Source organism: Pongo abelii, chromosome 20 (assembly GCF_028885655.2).
Source record: "Pongo abelii isolate AG06213 chromosome 20, NHGRI_mPonAbe1-v2.0_pri, whole genome shotgun sequence".
Taxonomy (NCBI): Eukaryota; Metazoa; Chordata; class Mammalia; order Primates; family Hominidae; genus Pongo; species Pongo abelii.
In genome coordinates, this window is record NC_072005.2 from 13,706,424 (window position 1) to 13,725,042 (window position 18,619).

An 18,619-nucleotide genomic window follows, 5' to 3' on the forward strand; every position below is an offset into this window, starting at 1 on the left:
CGCCCAGGCTGGTCTCAAACTCCCAACCTCAGGTGATCTGCCCAACTCAGCCTCCCAAAGTGCTGGGATTACAGGCGTGAGCCACCGTGCCTGGCCCTACATGCCCCATTCTAAAGCTGGCCCCTTTCCAAGCACATGGATGCAAATGGGACAATGGCTCCCCCAGGGAAAATCAGAAGAAAGAGGCATGGATGCTGCATCCACAAATGCAGCTGATACCCAGTCCACCTACACTAAGCAAGTCATTAAGGCTTACTAAAACATAGTGTTCGTACATTCAGAATAGAAAGTTACTGTAATTTATTGAGCACTCTATTTTGGTAATCCACCTAGAAGCCTGGCAGACACACAATACCTCCCAGCATTGCACACAAGTGTACACTGATAGTATAAATTTCCATAATTTCCTGGAGGAACATTTTGTCTTTGTGTTATCTTGAATTGGCCACGGTTTTCAACCGCTGTTCTTTTTGCTTAGCTAATGATAAATCACTGTTTAGCTTGTTATTAGCAATTTAATTTGTTGTGGGTTGTTTGGCAAATTCTACAGTGTTTAATAATACTCATTTGCATCAGCAGTATTTTTGGCCTATAATTGTTCAATAAATAGACTTTAAGTCATGTATGCATTGAGCAAAAATAGAAATCATCTGTACTCTTATTGCTTAAGCAGATGTACCCACAATTCCCCAACTTTTAGAAAGCTTTTAGGATGACATTCCATTTTTATCACCTACTTGTTTTTCTGCTGGAAAGTGGGAATGGGGGTGAAGCCTTAATTCCCTCCTAATTGGGCTGGGGGGAAAAATTTAGAGCTGATAACTTAAGAGAACTTTGCATATACTGGTTTTAGTACCTTGGAAAGTTTATGTGGTAGAGTGGCAGAGTATATGTTTTAAAAACTGGTCTTAGGCCGGGCGTGGTGGCTCATGCCCGGCACTTTGGGAAGCCGAGGCAGGTGGATCACGAGGTCAGGAGTTTGAGACCAGCCTAGCCAACATGGTGAAACCCCATTTCTACTAAAAATATAAAAAAATAGCCGGATGTGGTGATGTGTACCTGCAATCCCAGCTACACAGGAGGCTGAGGCAGGAGAATTGCTTGAACCCGGGAGGCAGAGGTTGCAGTGAGCCGAGCTCATGCCGTTGCACTTCAGCCTGGGCAACAAGAGCAAGACTTCGTCTCAAAAAAAAAAAAAAATGGTCTTAAATTGTGGACAGTCTTGAAAACGTGATCTAGGACAAAGGTTGGCAAATTTCTTCTAAAGTGGATCAGATAATAAATCCTTTTGGTTTTGCAGGCTCTAGTGTCTCTGTCACAATAACTCAACCCTGATGCTACAGTACAAAAATAGCCAGAGGCAATACATACGCAAATGGGCATGGCAGTATTCCAAAAACTCTTTAATAACAAAAACAAGCAGCCAACCAAATTTGGCCCGTGGGCCATAATTTGTCAAACCCTGGTCAAGGAGTTTGGACTTCCTTCCATTGGATCATTAAAGATGTTGCAGGTGTGAATTTCAGTTCCCAATTTAGAGACTTAAGAGATGTAATCTTAGTTTTGTTTTTTGTGCGTTTTTTTTTGTTTGTTTGTTTTGAGAGCCTCACACTGTAGCCCAGGCTGGAGTGCAATGGCGCGATCTCAGCTCACTGCAACCTCTGCCTCCCGGGTTCAAGCGATTCTCCTGCCTCAGCCTCCTGAGCAGCTGGGATTACAGGTGCCCGCCACCTTGCACAGCTAATTTTTTGTATTCTTAGTAGAGACGAGGTTTCACCATGTTGGCCAGGCTAGTCTCAAACTCCTGATCTCGTGATCCGCCCACCTCGGCCTCCCAAAGCGCTGGGAGTACAGGCATGAGCCACCTCACCCGGCCACCTTATTTTTCTAGAACTGAAAGTGATCACTAGTTCAAGTCCTTATTCTTCAAGGGTGGTGAAAAGTTCATCTCAGGTCAACTCGGAGTGCTTCTCCCCTTTTCCTTGGTACCTTGGTGCTGCATCTTATTTCCCTGGGGCTTGGATGGTACCAAGATGTGGGAGACAGAAGGGTGAGATAAACTGCCAAGTCATTGCCTCCTTACAATGGCCTCATGGAGGGGTTCCTCAGAATTGTGATGCTTGATTATTGGCTGCCATGAGTTGAACTGAGTCCCCCAAAAAGATATGTTTAAGTCTTAACCCCTAGTACCTCAGAATATGATCTGATTAAGGTTGTTACAGATGGAATTAGTTAAGATGAGGTTATATCGGAGTACGGCAGGCCCTTAATCCAATATAATTAATGTCCTTTTAAGAAAAGGAGGCTGGGTGCGGTGGCTCACGCCTATAATCCCAGCACTTTGGGAGGCCGAGGAGGATGGATCACCTGAGATCAGGAGTTCGAGACCAGCCTGGCCAACATGGTGAAACCCCGTCTCTACTAAAAATAAAAACATTAGCCAGGCTCAGTGTCATGCACGTGTAGTCCCAGCTACTAGAGGCTGAGGCAGGAGAATCGCTTGAACTGGGGAGGTGGAGGTTACAGTAAGCGGAGATCACGCCACTACATTCCAGCCTGGGTGATAGCAAGAGACTCTGTCTCAGAAAAAAGAAAAAGAGAAGAGACATAGAGACACAAGGGAGGAACACCATGTAACAAGGCAGAGATCCATGTGCTGCAGCTGAAAGCCAAGGAATGCCAAGGTGAACTGGCGGCAAACCACCAGAAGCCAGGAAGTGGCAAAGAAGCTATCTCCCCTACAGGTTTTAGGGAACGTAGCCCTACAACACCTTGATGTCAGACTTCTAGCCTCCAGAAGTGTGCGGTGATATATTTTGTTGTTTTAAGCACCCAGTTTGTGCTACTTAGTTACAGCAGTCCTTGAAAATTAACACATTGCCCAATGGTATTCACTCCTAGATCCACTCTTGTTCTCACCACTTCAGATCTCCTAGATGTCTGAGCCACATCCTTCGTCCTAAGTCCATTTTCTTCTTTCAAAGTAATAGAATGGTGGCCAGGAACATGGCTGCCTAGGTTGACATTTCCCAGCCTTCTTTGCAGTCAGATGGAGTCACATGACTGAGTTCTCACCAATGGGGTGTGAGAGGAAGTGACATGTTCCACGTCCTGGTTTGAGTCTTATGACATCATAAGCACTTTCTTTTTTTTTTTTTGAGACGGAATTTTGCTCTGTCACCCAGGCTGGAGTGCAATCCTGCGATCTCGGTTGACTGCAACCTCTGCCTCCCAGGTTCAAACGACTCTACTGCCTCAGCCTCCCTAGTAGCTGGGATTACAGGCATGTGCCACCACGCCCAGCTAATTCTGTATTTTTAGTAGAGGTGGGTTTTCTCCATGTTGATCAGGCTGGTCTCGAACTCCCGACCTCAGGTGATCCACCCACCTCGGCCTCCCAAAGTGCTGGGATTACAGGCACAAGCCACCGTACCCAGCCAGCACTTTCTTCATAGTCTCTTCCTCCTTCCCATTGGCTGGAATTAAGACTCAGTGGGGATCCAGCATTGACCAGGCAGACAAAGCAATGCCGCACGACAGGGGATTGTAAACACGGCTGCGCATTAGAATCTCCTGGGAACTTTAAAAAAAAAAAAGATAAAAACCATGTCCAGGCCCTACCTCAGACAAAATAAATCAAAATCTCCGAAGGTGGGGCCCAGGTATCAGTGTTTTTTTACAGCTTCCAGAGTGATTCCAAAATGTAGCTACATTGAAGACAATTGCCTTAGAGAAGGGTAAACTGAGAACAGAAGACTGGAAACCTGAGCGACTTCCAGGAGCTGACTTGCTAACACGGACCATTTATACCAGGTTACCAGGTGAGGGACTCTGACTTCCCCAGAAAACAGACCACTCACATTTATAACATTAACTTCCAAAACAAAAGCAACTTTGATCAACTCAAAAACTGCATATTAGTTTATCTACAACTGAGATGGGGAAGATTTCTTTTTTTATTTTTTTGAAACAGAGTCTCACTCTGTGGTACAGGCTGGAGTGCAGTAGCACAATCTCAGCTCACTGCAACCTGCACCTCCCGGATTCAAGTGATTCTCCTGTCTCAGCCTCCCGAGTAGCTGGGATTACAGGCACACACCGCCACGCCCAGTTAATTTTTGCATTTTTAGTAGAGACAGGGTTTCACCATGTTGGCCAGGGTGGTCTCAAACTCCTGACCTCAGGTGATCCGCCTGCCTCGGCCTCTCAAAGTGCTGAGATGGGGAAGATTTCTGATGGAGCAGGGTTTTATTTCAGGGACTTGGAAGAACTTTTTTTTTTTTTGAGACAGTTTCGCTCTTGTTGCCCAGGCTGGAGTACAGTGGCGTGATCTCGGATCACTGCAACCTCCACCTTCCGGGTTCAAGTGATTCTCCTGCCTCAGCCTCCTGAGTGGCTGAGATTACAGGCATTGGCCACCATGCCCGCCTAATTTTTTGTATTTTTAGTAGAAATGGGGTTTCCCCAGGTTGGCCAGGCTGGTCTCCAACTGCTGACCTTAGGTGATTCACCTGCCTTGGCCTCCCAAAGTGCTGGGATTACAGGTGTGAGCCACCACGCCCAGCTGGAAGAACTCTTAATCCCACCCCTGACCATTCCATTCCTCTTATAGTTCATGAAATCTCTGCTTCTCTGTCCTATCTACTTCCATTGCATTTTCAAACAAGTCATTCAATTTTCATTCTTTCTTTATTTGTTTTTATTTTTGTTTTGTTTTGTTTTGAGACAGAGTCTTGCTCTGTCGCCCAGGCTGGAGTGCAGTGGTGTGACCTTGGCTCACTACAACCTCCGCCTCCCGGGTTCAAATGATTCTCCTGCCTCAGCCTCCCGAGCAGCTGGGACTACAGGCGCCCACCACCACGCCCAGCTATTTTTTTGTATTTGTAGTAGAGATGGGGTTTCACTATGTTGGCCAGGCTGGTCTCGAACTCCTGACCTTGTGATTTGTCCACCTCGGCCTCCCAAAGTGCTGGGATTACAGGCACGAGCCACCACGCCCAGCCTCAATTTTCATTATTTCAAATAACATTTATTGAGTGCTTACTGTGTACCAGGTATTGTACTGAGCATTTTCCTTGTAATAGTGGATTTAATCCTCACATACTGCAGTGCAGTAGGCATTGTCATTACTACATTCTACAGATAAGAAACTGTGGTTCAGAGGTACAATTTACCAAGTTCTATCTAGGTCACGGTCTATGCTTTTTAATTAAGTATATTGTCCTATATTCCTTCTGAATGTTATTAACAAATTTTGTTAATAAAATGTCACTTTTTTTCCTTAGAGTCAAGGTTTTGATCTGTTACCCAGGCTGGAGTGCAGTGGTGTGATCATAGCTCACTGCCACCTCGAACTCCCAGGCTCGAGTGGTCCTCCCACCTCAGCCTCCCAAGTAGCTGAGGTTACAGGCATGCACCACCATGCCAAGCTAATTTTTAAATTTTTTGTAGAGATGGGGTCTCACTGTCTTGCCCAGGCTGGTCTTAAACTCCTGGGCTCAAGCAATCCTCCAGCCTCAGCCTCCCAAAATGCTGGGATTACTGGCATGAACCACCGCACCCGACCAAAATGTTATGTCACATTTTATATGCCCAATATGCTTTCAGAAATGTTAGATGCAGTACGCATTAAGTATGGAAGTCAATGAATTTAAGACTTTAAAAGACTGTATAGATAGTTTTTAATTTGGCTCCTTTTTTTTCTTTTTGAGACAGTCTTGCTCTGTCACCCAGGCTGGAGTACAGTGGCATGATCTCAACTCTGCAACCTCTGCCTCCTGGGTTCAAGCAATTCTCTCACCTCAGCCTCCCAAGTAGCTGGGATTACAGGCATGTGCCACCACGCCTGGCTAATTTTTAGTACAGACGGGGTTTTACTATGTTGGCCAGGCTGGTCTCGAACTCCTGACCTCGTGATCCTCCCACCTTGGCCTCCCAAAGTGCTGGGGTTACAGGCATGAGCTACTGCACCTGGCCAATTTGGCTCCTTTCTTAAAGGTGAGAAAACTGAGACTGCATTCACCTATTTGTCATTCATTCAACAAATGCTTACTGGATATTGACAAGGGCTCGCTATTATTGAAAGCTAACTATATGTCAGGTACTGTTCTGGGCCGTTTTCAGATACTTACTCTTGAAACCCTCAAACACCCTTGTGATGTAGCCAACTAATGGGTAACATCACTTGTTACCCTATTTCATGGATGAGGAATCTAAGATACGGAAAAGTCCACACTAATAGTGGGTGGTGGAGAAAGAATTCAAACACAGGAATCTGATACCACAGGCACAATGCTAGATTAGCTCATAACTTAAAAGTCACCAAACACATGAGAAGCTGCTTTGACTGAAAGACAGAAGAAATAATCAAAAGGAGATATAAATCCCCTTCCAGTGACTGCAGATACTGGGATTGTCAGATACAGAAGAGTAGTCGTGGAAGAAATGACTGGAGAAATGAAAGACGGCTGGGCGTGGTGGCTCAGGCCTGTACTCCCAGCAGGTGTGTCACCTGAGGTCAAGAGTTCGAGACCAGCCTGGCCAGCATGATGAAATCCTGTCTCTACTAAAATTACAAAAATTAGCCGGGTGTGGTGGTGCATGCCTGTAATCCCAGCTACTCGAGAAGCTGAGGCAGGAGAATTGCTTGAACCCGGGAGGCAGAGGTTGCAGTGAGCCAAGATCATGCCACTGCACTTCAGCCTGGGCAACAGAGCGAGACTCTGTTCAAAGAAAGGGAGGGAGGGAGGGAGGAAGGAAGGAAGGAAGGAAAGGAGAGAGAGAAAGAAAGGAAGGAAAGATGCAGTCATAAAGGTGATCAAAGAACAAGAAACTTTGGGGAACAAATAGATGCTTTCCAATATAACTTATAAAAATGAAAAATATAATCGCTGAAATAAAAACTCAACTGACAAAAATCAGCTTAAACACAACCCAGGAGGAAATGAATGAACTCGAAGATGTAGCTGAAGAAATAACCTTGAATGTAACACAAAGAGGCAAGAGATATAAAATATGAAACAGGCTGGGTGCACTGGCCCACACCTGTAATCTCAGCACTTTGGGAGGCTGAGGCAGGAGGACTGCTTGAGCCCAGGAGTTTGAGACCATCCTGGACAACAAAGTAAGACCTCATTTCTATAAAAACTAAAAGAAAAAAAAAAAAGGTTGGGCATGGTTGCATGCACCTATGGTCTCAGCTACACAGGAGGCTGGGGCAGGAGGACTGCTTGAGCCCAGGAGGTCAAGGCTACAGTGGGCCGTGATCGCACCACTGCACTCCAGCCTGGGTGACAGCATGAGACCCTGTCTCAAAAAAAAATAAGTAAATAAAAATAAAAAATACAATAAAATATGAAACAGTAAGAGAGATGAAGGATAGGAGTATTAAATTTGGCTGGGTGTGGTGGCTTACACCTGTAATCCCAGCACTCTGGGAGGCAGGCCAAGGTGGGTGGATCACATGAGGCCAGGAGTTAGAGACCGGCCTGGCCAACATGGCGAAACCCCTGTCTCTACTAAAAATACAAAAATTAACTGGGCGTAGTGGCACATGCCCATAATCTCAGCTACTGAGGAGGCTGAAGCAGGAGAATCACTTAAACCCCGGAGGTGGGGGTTGCAGTGAGCCTAGAGCGTGCCGCTGCACTCCAGCCTGGGTAACAGAGCGAGACTCTGTCAAAAAAAAAAAATTAAATTCAAGATGCACCTAATCAAACATCCCAAAGGATCAAATAGAGAAAATGGAGGCGAGGCAAGATTTAAAGAGATAAGACCTGCAAATTTTCTAAAATTGATGACAAACTGAAATCCACAGATTGAAGATGCACAGATTGAAGATCCAACCAGGATAAATAAAAATAAATATATGCCTAGGCCCATCTTGGTGAAACGAAATACCAAAGACAGAGAGACAGACAGAGAGAAGATCTTAACAGCAGCCAGGAGGAAAGTATACATCATCTACAAAGTAATGGCCATTTCAATCCAGCTGACTTTCCATCAGTAATAGTGGAATATGGAAGGCATTGGAATGACACCTTGACATAATTGGAGCAAAAGCCCTTCTCCCTTCAAGACCCTTGACAGCTTTGGTGCCGTGATGGATGAGGAAGGTCACCAGTGAGGACCACTGGGCTCTGGCATCCAAAAAAGCAGGTCACTCATGGAAAGCACTAGAAGCAGAGATGGTAGCAAGGAGACTGCCGTTGGGACTTTTTTTAATGTATTTATTTTCTGAGACAGGATCTCACTGTGTCACCCAGGCTAGAGTGCAGTGGCACAATCTCGGCTCACTGCATCTCTGCCTCCCAGGTTCAAGCGATTCTCCTGCCTCAGCCTCCCCAGTAGCTGGGATTACAGGTTCCTGCCACCATGCCGGGTTAATTTTTGGTTTTTTGGGGTTTTTGTTTTGTTTTGTTTGTTTTTTGAGATGGAGTCTTCCTTTGTCACCCAGGCTGGACTACAATGGCACGATCTCAGCTCGCTGCAACTTCCGCCTCCCAGGTTCAAGTGATTCTCCCCTCTCAGCCTCCCGAGTAGCTGGGATTACAGGCACCCGCAATCATGCCCGGCTAATTTTTGTATTTTTAGTAGAGACTGGGTTTCACCATGTTGGCCAGGCTGGTCTCGAACTCCTGACCTCAGGTGATCCACCCACCTCGGCCTCCCAGTGTGCTGAGATTACAGGCATGAGCCACTGCGCCCAACCTTGCCATTGGGACTTTAACAGCAGCAAATCTGTTATGAGCAAAGTTTTTCCTGGACAGAAATGAAATATCCACCCCCAAGAATCCTGCAACGTAGTGTGGGAAGCTTGTAGAGAGGAGATGTTGAGGTCCCCCATGTGGAAAATAATGAGTTATTGAAATTCAGGCATTAATGTTAATGTGGCCCCATTTGTATTCAGTCTAATTGGAACTGGACTTTTTTGCTTTTAGGATCAACTAACTGACCAATAAATTCTAAATTTTGTTTACAAACTTTGGCTCAGGTTAAGCACTGAATCCATTTGTCTCAGATACACTCTATTGCCCAGATAGTAAGTGAATGTATTAGCATATAAATGAGATTCTGAAACAAAGACGTCAAGATATTGAAGAAGCTGGGTGCGATGGTGCATTCCTGTAGTTCCAGCTACTCAGAAGTCTGAGGTGGGAGGATCACTTGAGCCCAAGAGGTGGACGCTGCAGTGGGCCATGACTGCACCACTGCACTTCAGCCTGGGTGACAGAGCCAGACCCCGTCTCAAAAAAAAAAACTGAACAAAGAGATTCAAGAACACAATGGCTCAAATAAGAAACAAGTTTAACTCTCTCTCACCTAAGAATCCAGAAGGAGGCAGATGGCCTGACACAAGCAGGGGGCTCCACTGCACAAAGTCACCCAGAAACCCAGCTCTTTCTATCTCGCTGATCCATTATCTCCAGGATATGTCTTCATCCATATGCCACCCTGGCTCACCACAGTGTCCTTATTCCAGTCATCATGAAAGGGATAGAGAAAAAGTAGACAGCAAGCATTTCCTTTTAAGGAAGCAACACAGAAGTTACATTGTTTTTCCACTCATATTCTATTGCTGGGACCTTGTTCACATGGCCTTATATAGCTGCAAGAGAAGCTGGGAAATGTAGTCTCTAACTGGGCAACCATGTGCCCTGCTGATACTCAAAGGAGTTCTATTCCCAAAAGTAGGAAGAGGAGAGGGATTTCTGGGACAGATGACAATGCCTGCCATGAGGGGACAGGAGATCAAAAAGAGGATGCTACAGTTAACTCACAATTATTTTTAAGAAATAGTAATAATAGCTACCACTTATGTACAATGTACCAGGCACTATTCTAAGCATTTGTATCAACTCCTTTAATCCTCAATTCTCTGAGGTAGTTACTATTATTAATCCCATTTTGTAAACGAGAAAAATACATAGACTAAATAACATGACACATGTCTAGTAAGTGGTACAACTAGAGTGTTAAAACTCTTTAGTCAAAGCCTTAAGAAAATTCATTTTCAAACAGTGACTTTGGTCAGTGCAGTAGCTTGCACTTGTAATCCCAGCTGCTCAGGAGGCTGAGGTGAGAGGATCACTTGAGGCCAGGAATTTAAAACCATCCTGGGCAACATAGCTAGACCCTGTCTCTAAAAATAATCTTAAAAATTAGTTGGGCATGGTGGCCTGCACCTGTTAGTCCTAGCTACTCAGTAGGCTGAGGCAGGAGGATTACTTTAGGGCAGGAGTTTGATGCTGCAATGAGTGATGATCATGTCACTGCACTCCAGCCTGGGCAATGGACCAAGACCTCATCTCTTAAAAAAAAAAAGTGACTTTGCCTTCACCTATAAAGTAATTATTTGAGGGAATGCAAAGAACATTTCTAGGACTATGAAAAAGAAAGCTAGCAAAGTAACTGATTTCTAGTTTAGTGCAAGGAAAGCAAACCGTTTACTGAATAGAGAAAAAAATATTCTCTCTAGTTTATCTCTAAAAGTAAATGCTTTGAGAACATAATCTATTTGCCCTTAGGATGAAATCAGAGCAATTTCAATCTCAGGATCCAATCTTTCTGCCAAATGTGGTCTCTATTACCAACCCCCTTGACTAGAAATCTTTGGGAGCCAAAGAATATTCCTTTCCTTTCCCTAATATACAGATGCTGAGAGCAAACATCTGTCTCCTGGGAATCTTGGCAGGAAAACACCTAAGATTTTTTTTTTTTTTTGCCACCAAGCTACTTTGGGAATTAAGATCATTAAAAACTAATAGCAGCTGCTACGTACTTAGCAAATGGAGCTAATCAGCCTTCCACACATGGGGAAGTATCTAAATACACCACTGCTGCTAAATCCCAGTCTTGACTGTGGTGATATCCATTCTCCTCCCGACCAGGAAATTAGAAAGAACTGGATAATCACTTTAGCAAAATAGCAGATGCAGTGATATATCACATCTGTCCACAAGCTGTGTGGCAGGATAAGAGGTGAAAAGTGCCTCTGAGCTGAGAAATATCACAGTAAAAATGATGCATCATAAGAGCTGAAATTCACAGAGCCAGCCCCTGTAAGAAGTACCTGACGCAGGAGCAGTGGAGACTCACAGAGTGGGTATGTTGCAGACCCACCAGGTTTGTATGCCTGCTGTGCAGTAACATACCAATCCACCAAGACAGCAGGGTTTGCAGCAGAGAAAGAGTTTAGTGATCACAGGGCATCTGAGTGAGGAGAAAGGAGGAACCCCCAAATCTGTCTCCCCAAGGAGTTCTGAGCTGGGGTTTTAAGAGGATCATGGAGGGAAAGGACTGGAAAATTGAGTCTGATTGGTTGGGGTAAGGAGGATGAAATCATCAAGATATGGAAACTGCATTCTTTGGTAAGTCAGCTCTTTGTGGGGTCCTTCAGACCAGCTGACATCAGTAGTTTCACCGGCTGGGCACAGTGGCTCACACCTGTAATCCCAGCACTTTGGGAGGCCAAGGCAGGTGGATCACCTGAGGTCGGGAGTTCGAGACCAGCCTGACCAACATGGAGAAACCCCATCTCTACTAAAAATACAAAATTAGCCAGGTGTGGTGGTGCATACCTGTAGTTCCAGCTACTTGGGAGGCTGAGGCAGGAGAATCGCTTGAACCTGGGAGGCAGAGGTTGCAATGAGCTGAGATCACGCCATTGAACTCCAGGCAGGGCAACAAGAACAAAACTCCATCTCAAAAAAAAAAAAAAAAAAAAAAAGAGGTAGTAGTTTCACTGATATTCAGGATCTGAAAGAATATCTCAAATGGAAAACTTAATGCCTCACAATGCTTAGGATGACATCTATAGAGCAGTTAAGGGAAACTATAATCTTGTAACAGGGTCTACATGATTCTGATGCAACAGGAAGCAAACAGCTATAAGGAAGCAGGCCAGAGAGCAAGCTGACTTAATGATTAACGCTGAATGTGCTACAAGCTTGGCTTATTTTCACTTCTCCCCCTCCCTTTCTCGCTGATTAATTTTGTAAAGTTTATAGGACGATTTCAGGCACAGAGATGCCTGATTGGAAACTACATCTCCCAGCCTCTCTTGGGGCTGGGTGTAGCCAGATGAGCAAGGTCTTGCTGATGCAGGGCAGGTTCTTCGCTTTGCTCAAGAAGGAATTGAAGGCCAGGCGCGGTGGTTCACGCCTGTAATCCCAGCACTTTGGGAGGCCGAGGCAGGTGGATCACAAGGTCAGGAGATCGAGACCATCCTGGCTAACACGGTGAAACCCTGTCTCTACTAAAAATACAAAAAATTAGCTGGGTGTCGTGGCGGGCGCCTATAGTCCCAGCTACGCGGGAGGCTGAGGCAGGAGAATGGCATGAACCTGGGAGGCGGAGCTTGCAGTGAGCCGAGATCGCACCACTGCACTCCAGCCTGGGCAACAGAGCGAGACTCCGTCTCAAAAAAAAAAAAAAAGAAGGAATTCAAGAGTGAGCCGCTTGTTGGAGAAAGCAGCTTTACTGAGGTAGCAGCAGTGTTACAGCTCTGTGACTACTCCTGCACCAAGAGTAGTAGTGATTTGTGGTCATACTCATACCCAATTTTTCTTTCTTTTTTTTTTTTTTTCAGATGGAGTCTCGCTCTGTAGCCCAGGCTGGAGTGCAGTGGTGAGATCTTGGCTCACTGCAAGCTCCAGCTCCAGGGTTCATGCCATTCTCCTGCTTCAGCATCCCGAGTAGCTGGGACTACAGGCGCCTGCAACTACGCCCGGCTAATTTTTTGTACTTTTAGTAGAGACGGGGTTTCACCGTGTTAGCCAGGACAGTCTCGATCTCCTGACTTCATGATCCGTTGGCATCAGCCTCCCAAAGTGCTGGGATTACAGATGTGAGCCACCATGCCTGGCCTATACCCACTTTCAATACATGTTAGTTAAGAGCCAGATTATTCAGAAATAGCTAGAAAATGGGTGGTAACTTTGGGTGTTGCCATGGCAAGGGGCAGTAGTTTGGGGTGTTGCCATGGCAATGGTAAACTCTCATGGTGCTGGTGGGGGTGTCTTATGGTGATGGGCAATGAAGAAGTGCTTTTGGTGCCTTTAACCTGGTCCAGAGATGAGTCCTGCCTGCCTCCTTCCTTCTTATTGCCAATGGAATGTGAGCCAAAGTGATGAGTTGCTTGCCCAAGTACTGGAACATAGATGTGCCTGAGACCCAGTGTCAATCTATTAAATGAGGACAATACCCTAAGTAATGACCTAGCAACAAGATGAGAGGAAGCAGGATCCCAAATGACTGTGTGTAAAACAGCTCCTCCCTGCCAACCTGGACTGCTCATGGCCAAATATTGTGTGAAAGAGAGGTAATCATCTGTCCTCCATAAGCCACTATGTCTGGGAGTCCTTTTGGGGCTTTTTTGTTTGTTTGCTTGTTTTGTTTTGTTTTGTTTCGAGACAGAGTCTCGCTCTTTTTCCCAGGCTGGAGTGCAGCGGCATGATCTCAGCTCACTGCAACCTCTGCCTCCCAGGCTCAAGCGATTCTCCTGCCTCAGCCTCCCAAGTAGCTGAGATTACAGGCCTGCGCCACCACGCCCAGCTAATTTTTGTATTTTTAGTAGAGACAAGGTTTCACCGTGTTGGCCAGGCTGGTCTCGAACTCCTGACCTCAGGTAATCCACCCTCCTCAGCCTCCCAAAGTACTGGGATTACAGGCGTGAGCCACCACTCCCAGGCTTGTTATAGCTTCTTAACCTTTGCCCTAACACAGTAGACTAGTTCATTTAATCTTCACAGCAACCCAGGGAACTGGTTAGTATTATTATTCCCATTTCACAAATAAGGTAACTGAGACTCAGAGAAAGTTAAATATTTCACCAACCATCCCAAAATCAACAAATGATGCAAACAGAATTGGAAACCAAGTTTCAAGCCCATGGAGAAGGTTCTGATTCAGTAGGTCCTAGACAGAGGCTGAAATTCTGCATTTCTAGAAAGCTCCCAGCTGAGGCTGATGCTATTGGTCCATGGATTATAATTTGAGGAGCAAGGATTTAAACCACTCCACTCCCTTGTCTCCCCTAAGAGTTAGAAACTGACTGTCCAAGACTGAGCAGTATAGTGAGACCTCATCTCAACAAATTTTTTAAATTAGCTGGGCATGATGGTGCACTCCTGTAATCTCAGCTACTTAGGAGGCTGAGGTGGGAGGATCACTTGAGCCCAGGAGGTCGAGGCTGCAGTGAGCCGTGATTGTAACACTGCACTCCAGCCTAGCTAACAGAGTGAGACCCTACCTCAAAACAAAAAATAAAGAAAAAGAAAGAAACTGGCTGGGCGCAGTAGCTCACGCCTATAATCTCAGCACTTTAGGAGGCCGAGGCGGGTGGATCACCTGAGGTCAGGAGTTTGAGACCAGCCTGGCCAACATGGCAAAACCCTGTCTCTACTAAAAATACAAAAATTATCTAGGCATGGTGGTGCACGCCTGTAGTCCCAGCTACTCGGGAGGCTGAGGCAGGAGTACTGCTTGAACCTGGGAGGCGGCAGTTGCAGTAAGCCAAGATCGTGCCATTGCACTCCAGCCTGGGTGACAGAGCAAGACTCCGTCTCAGAAAAAAAAGAAACTGTCCAGATTCCCAAGTTCTAGTCTCAGATATCTAAATGACAACCAATAATAGCTTCCTAAAAATGTTTTGCCCTTTCTATACTGTTCCCTTCTCCTGGAAATTAGTTGAATTCATATATTCAGTTTTCTTAATAGGCAAATTCTCTTTCAAGCTTTGAATTTCTCCTAGGCAGGTGTCACGCTTCCAAGGAGCAGTTACCATGAAATTGTGAAATGTGATGCCACTTTCTGGAGATCTTGTGACAGCTGTCTCACCCTCTGTCTTTTCTTACTCTGGCTCTGTAACCCAAAATAACATTCAATGAGGCTTCTTGGGAAAGGTGACATGTCATTCTGTGCTGTTTCAACAGGAAACATCGACTACAATAAGAAACACCCTCAGCCTGGAAAGATATTATAATCAACAGCAAAAAACCATTTCAGCACCCAAAACACTTGGGAAATGTATCCTTGTTGCAAACCCAACTTCAGCCTGAAAAATCATCACATTCTAAAAGTAAACCAAAGGCTGGTTCCAGTGGCTCATGCCTGTAATCCCAGCAATTTGGGAGGCCAAGGCAGGAAGATCACTTGAGGCCAGGAGTTTGAGACAAACCTAGGCAACACAGGAAGATCCCGTCTCTGAAAAAAACAAAAAAGAAAAAAGAAAGAAAAGTTAAGGCTGGGCACGGTGGCCCACGCCTGTAATCTCAGCACTCGGGAGGCCGAGGCAGGCAGATCACTTGAGGCCAGGAATTCGAGACCAGCCTGGCCAACATGGGGAAACCCTGTCTCTACTAAAAATACAAAAATTAGCCAGCATGGTGGTGTGCACCTGTAGCCTCAGCTACTCCGGAGGCTGAGGAAGAATCACTTGAGCCTGAGAAGCGGAGGTTGCAGTGAGTTGAGATTGTGCCACTGCACTCCAGCCTGGGTGACAGAGTGAGACTGTCTCAAAAAAAAAAAAATTAAAACAATTAGCCTGGCATGGTGGTATGTGCCCGTAGTCCTAACTATTCAAGACAAGAGGATTGCTGGAGCCCAGGAGTTCAAAGTTACAGTGGGCTATGATCAAGCCACTGCACTCCAACCTGGGCTGCAGAACAAGACCCTGTCTCAAAAAAAAAAGGAAGGTGCCAGGGGAGCTTACTGGTGACTCTGAGATGTCCAAGGATAAATCTGGCTTCAAACATGGCTAGATCCAAGGCTGCCAAAGATAATATTAGGACTCACGCTCTCTCTCCATCTGTCAGTTCTGCCACCCACAGGATCTCCCCCTCTCCCCTAACCACCATGAGAGCTATGGTGGATAGGATCGCATTTTTATTTATTTATTTATGAGACAGAGTCTTGCTCTGTTGTCCAGGCTGGAGTGCAGTGGCGCTATCTCAGCTCACTGCAAACTCCGCCTCCAGGATTTAAGCGATTCTCCTGCCTCAGCCTCCCGGGTAGCTGGGATTACAGGCGCCTGCCATCATTCCTGGCTAATTTTTGTATTTTTAGTAGAGACGGGGTTTCACCATGTTGGCCAGTCTGGTCTCGAACTCCTGACCTCAGGTGATCCACCCGCCTTGGCCTCCCAAAGTGCTGGTATTACAGGTGTGAGCCACCACGCCTGGCCGGATTGCATTTTCAGAAATGCAGTGCCTGTGTACTCTGCATGTGACTGTACCCTCCCACTGTGAGTAGAGTGTATTTCCCCACCACACTGATACTGGGCTTGGTCATGTGACTTCCTCTGGCATATGGGATGTCAGCAGATGTGAACAACAGATGTAAATGTGCCCGCAGGACTTAGCTGAGCTCTTTCACCCAAGTATTCTGCCAGGAGAAGAGCATGCCCCAGGGAATTGCTTACCCTTATCCTGAGAATTATCAAATGTGGAGCAGAGTAAACCCAACCTTGGATTTGGCACCGACAGAACCCAACCAATCCAACAGCCTGAAGCAGAGTCATTTATCCAAGTCTTGAATGGAGGATCAGCTAAGCCAAACTGGACCTTTAGACCCATGAGCATAAGAATAAAGGCTTATTGTGAGTAAGCAAGCCTCTGAGTTTTGGGTGGTTTGTTACATGGCATTATTATAGTAACAGCTGTAATCCCAGCACTTTGGGAGGCCAAGGCAGGAAGATTACTTGAGGCCAGGAGTTTGAGACAACCCTAGGCAACACAGGAGGACCCCGTCTCTGCAAAAAAAAAAAAAAAAAAAAAAAAAATTAAGGCCAGGTGGCCCATGCCTGTAATCCCAGCACTTGGGAGGCTGAGGCAGGCGGGTCACTTGAGGCCAGGAATTCCAGACCAGCCTGGCCAACACAGGGAAACCCTGTCTCTACTAAAAATACAAAAATTAGCCGGCATGGTGGTGTGCATCTGTAGTCTCAGCTACTCTGGAGGCTGAGGCAGAATAATCGAGATTGTGCCACTGCACTCTAGCCTGGGTGACACAGCGAGACTGTCTCAAAAAAAAAAAAAAAAATTAAAACAATTAGCCTGGCATGGTGGCACGTGCCTGTAGTCCTAACTGAGTCATTATCCACACACCACTCAACATTCACTCACAAGAGCGTCATTCATCACTTGCACCCAGAACCAACACCAGCAAAAGAAATAAAATATGAAAATGCACCTAAAGGGCCGGGCACGGTGGCTCATGTCTGTAATCCCAGCACTTCAGGAGGCCGAGGCAGACGGATCACCTGAGGTTGGGAGTTCGAGACCTGCCTGACCAACATGGAGAAACTCTGTCTCTACTAAAAATACAAAATTAGCTGAGTGTGGTGGCGCATGCCTGTAATCCCAGCTATTTGCGAGGCTGAGGCAAGAGAATTTCTTGAACCCAGGAGGCAGAGGTTGCGGTGAGCTGAGATCGTGCCATTGCACTCCAGCCTGGGCAACAAGAGTGAAACTCCGTCTCAAAAAAAAAAAAAAAAAGAAAGAAAGAAAAGAAAAAGAAAATGCACCTAAAAGCCGGGTGTGGTGGCACATGCCTGTAGTCCCAGCTACTCGGGAGGCTGAGGCAGGAGGATTGCTTGAGCCCAGGAGGTTGAGGCTGCAGTGAGCCATGTTCGTGCCACTGCACTCCAGCCTGGGGAACAGAATGAGACCCTGTCTCCAAAAAAAATTATTATCCTACTATTGATAGATATTTGAGTTTCAAGTTTTGGCTAAAAAGCCTGCTATAAACATTCTTCTACATGTGTTTTGGTGCATATAACCACCTATTTCTATTGACATATACCTAGCTGTAGAATTGCTAGATTATATGATAAATGTATATTCAGCTTTAGTGGGATCCTTCCAGTTTTCCAAAGTGGCTGTGCTAATTTGCACTCCTATCAGTAATGTATGAGCATTCCTTCCCGTCACTCCATATCTTCACCCACACTTAGTATTTGTTGTCAGTCCATTTATTTATTTATTTATTTATTTATTTTGAGACAGAGTTTCACTCTTGTCACCCATGCTGGAGTACAACGGTGCGATCTCAGCTCACTGAAACCTCTACTTCCTGGGTTCAAGCAATTCTCATGCCTCAGCCTCCCCAGTAGCTGGGATTACAGGTGCGCATCACCATGGCTGGCTAATTTTTGTATTTTTAGTAGAGACAAGGTTTCACCATGTTGGCCAGGCGGGTCTCAAACTCCTGACCTCAGGTGATCCTCCCATCTCGGCCTCCCAAAGCTCTGGGATTACAAGTGTGAGCCACCGGGCCTGGCCTGGTCAGTCCTTTTAATATTAGCCATTCTGATGGAAATATAGTTAATTTGTATTTCTCTACTCTGCAAGGGTGTTAAGTACCTTATTGTATATTGGTCACTTTTTCTCTTTTTCTTCTTTGCTTTTTTTTTGAGATGGACTCTTGCTTTGTCATCCAGGCTGGAGTGCAGTGGCGAGATCTCAGCTTACTGAAACCTCCGTCTCCCAGGTTCACGCGATTCTTGTGCCTCAGCCTCCCAAGTAGCTGGGATTACAGGCATGCACCACCACGCCCAGCTAAATTTTGTATTTTTCATAGAGACAGAGTTTTGCCATGTTGGCCACGCTGGTCTGGAACT

The 18,619-nt window shown here is 45.8% G+C and overlaps 1 long non-coding RNA gene across 1 annotated transcript; it reads right to left on the reverse strand.

Annotated features, from left to right (window-relative positions):
• Positions 1–9,289: 9,289 nt before the first annotated feature.
• LOC129051730 (uncharacterized) lies at positions 9,290–11,696 on the reverse strand. The gene is made up of 2 exons (XR_008516164.2): positions 11,580–11,696; positions 9,290–9,524 (listed from the first exon to the last, which is right to left on the reverse strand). It is a non-coding gene; the product is annotated as an uncharacterized LOC129051730 (long non-coding RNA).
• Positions 11,697–18,619: the final 6,923 nt, after the last annotated feature.